The sequence below is a fragment of the Merops nubicus genome, unplaced genomic scaffold, assembly GCF_000691845.1.
Source record: "Merops nubicus isolate BGI_N331 unplaced genomic scaffold, ASM69184v1 scaffold27408, whole genome shotgun sequence".
NCBI classification, from domain to species: domain Eukaryota; kingdom Metazoa; phylum Chordata; class Aves; order Coraciiformes; family Meropidae; genus Merops; species Merops nubicus.
In genome coordinates this window covers 21,154-24,192 of record NW_008626857.1, presented here as the reverse complement: position 1 = coordinate 24,192, position 3,039 = coordinate 21,154, and positions in this window count along the sequence as shown.

The window sequence follows — 3,039 nt, the reverse complement described above, 5'->3', positions numbered from 1 at the left end:
GCCGCCGCCAGCCAGCAGCAACAGGGATGGGGATGGCTGCTATTAGAATTCCCCTTCTGCACCCTGTATGCAGCAGCCATCAGCCTTCTTCAGAACAGGGACTGCATAAGCAGTGTGTTGATCTAGGCAGCCCCCTGCTTTGAGCTGTGCCATGTTCTGGAGCTGGAATGAGACACCAGTCAAGTCATCTGAGCATACTGCTCTGACTGAAAGTGGTATGGAGACAAGCTGCAGGGCGAGAGCCATTCTTTCCTAATAAAACCTCCAATCCTGCTTCGTTTAATCTTCAGCTGTGTGATGTTGGCCTCATACCAGCAGAAAACAGCCAAGAAGAAAAGTAAAAGAAAAGAATGCAGCTACTGCAAAGGCAAGCTGATTTAGCAGGCAACATCAAATTTTGTCTGGGGAGTGGAAAGATGCTGGAATAACACTCAGTGAGAAAACAAAGTATCATTACTGTACTAATGGCAAAAAGTAGTGCAAGGCAGCCACTATAGGTAGATCAGAGTCTGTACTCACATATTGTGAACTGCCAGGCTGGAAATCTGAAATATCACCTCAATAATTTTAGCAAGCTTTCATCCCAGAAAAAGAAACACCAGTAGAAATGTAGCTAATGGCTTTTCCAAGCAGCCACAGTTTATGCATAGTCATTGAACCATTCTCTGATATAATGCTAAAAATCCCTGAAATCTCCACCACGATTGATGGAAAGTCACTGCACTGTCTTCTGCAAAGGGCCTCTCAGTATGAAGTGCGTACCTTCTAGACAGTTTTTATCTGCATAGCAACCTGCTCTGATGAAAGAACACTCCTGAAATGAAGAAATACTCCATCAGGGACAGAAAGAAAAATGTTCTAGGTGTTGTGCAAGATCATGAGAAAACAAAAAAGCAACTTATCCCTGAGTAATTTCTTGTTCAAAACAAAAATTTGAGAGAGTTTGGAGGAGCGTACCTTTTCCTTTAAGCTTTCCTTAGTTCAGGAGATATGTCTGTTAACAGCTCAAACAAACCCATTTGCTTTATCTGTTACAATTGCCTAAAGACCTCTAGAAGAAAAAGGTTAAGTGATGTTGTCCAGATCCATCTGTTCTCTGGAAGGTGGCTATGTGCTTCTTCCAAGAAAGCACTTCTCAGGTCACAGGGGGAGACAATTCACTCATTGTTCACTCAGATGGTTGAGTTCTGGGGATGTTGCTGTTATTCAAATTAGGGAAATCTGTATTCCTACAGAGGTGGCACTTTTAACTAATCAAGGCTATCAAAAAGACTTAAAAGAATCAAGAACCCTCCTATAATTTGTAGTCTCTGTCATCAGCCTGAGCATGTAAACCAAGCAGACTGCTGAAAGGTGTGCTGAAGCTCCCGGACTTGGCACCAGGGGTTGAGCACATGTGGGTCCTGAACAACTCGAAAGAGGTTCAAGACATTCCGTTGCCATTAAGCAGGCAGGGCCCAGAAAGCACACCTGTATTACATCAAAATAGGTGCGTGTAGCTCGTGGCAGAAACATGCGTGTGCACGTGTACCAGAGCACTGCGGGCACGCGCGTGGGCACGGGTGTGCTCAGAAACAGGGAAGTGAGCTCTTTTTGCTGCCAGAGCTGCGCACCTTCCTTACTAACTAACTGTGCTTTTAGCACATCTCTTTTCATTTGCCTGGCAAAGCAAGGGCCAAGCAGAGTGACTTAAAGTTATTTAGGCAACCGCAGAGATACTAGATAGCTAAACTGAGCCTTTACTGCTTATGTGACTGTTTGATACTGACCATGGGGGGGAAAGTGCACTTGGACAAGACATCCACTGAACAGAAAACTAAGTTTTATAAACATTACTGAATTTTCTTTATTTCATGGCACATGATGCAGTTGCATATATGGATAAAAAGACTAATTTTAATGTTTTGGCATGTTTAGAAATATGTGTGACTACATGGTGTAGATAAGAAAGAAAGAAAGACAAAAATAAATACAGAAAGAAAGAAAAAAAGAAAAGAAAGCCCAAACTGACTTTGTTTCCTTTTCTGCTCTGAGGATTATACAACTGATTGCAAGCTACCACATGTACTTTTGCCCTGCTGCCCCTGCAGCTATCTTAAGGATGAAATCTGGCAGATATTCACAGAAATCGCCACTGAGGCTGCTCATTGCATGGAAAAAGGAAGAAGTATTTTTCAGTACTGATGAAGGTATGGCATTTTTGAGAGGAACACCTACAGTCTCAAGTTCTGTGGGATTTTTTTTCCTTGCAAGCTTTCGTGGGCTGGCTTTTTCCCCTCCAAATGGAGTTACTGTATGCAAAATAACTGCAACAAAATATCTGTGTTTTACCTCAAATAGTCATACTATCTGCAAAGTGGAAGTGTGGTTTGCTTAAATAGCTCACTTGCAAAACTACTCAGCTGAGAGCTTGTCTACTTCTTCCCAGAAGCAAAGACTTTTTGGCTTGTCTCCAATGCTTGAAAGAGTTCCGAGCACAGTAAGTCTCCATCATGCCCGGTGAAATGCTGCTGTAGAGAGAGCGTGGTTTAGGTGGTGTGCACCTCAGTATGTAATTACTATTACTAAAATATGTCCCTGGCTATGGCTTGTGCTGCAGAACCTACTGATAAGAAACATCTCTGAAATAGGCCAAATTGCAAGTGTGAGTATCAACAAAAGGGAATGACAGAGAGAGCAGGTTCCAGAACTAACATCCATTCCCTTTGCCTGCTCCCTAATTTCAACTTCTGTTTTCTAAAACTAAATGAATACATTTTGTGGTTGTGACACTTGCATTCAGAAGTAAACCAGTGGTAGAGATCTCATGTTTGCAGATAGCCTGAAGCTTTGGCATTCAGAAGGTAGTTGTTTCCCGGACATCTCTCCAGGATGATGATGGTGGAAGTTCACAATGATACAGCAGCGTTAATAGCTATGCAAATACCAGCTGAAGCTTCTAGGAAAGGTGAAGGAATGTCAGGATTATTAATAGTGTTGTGTTGAATTCCAGGCCTTAGTGAAGCTTAGGAGGGTGCCATCACATTCCTCGTTTTTCTT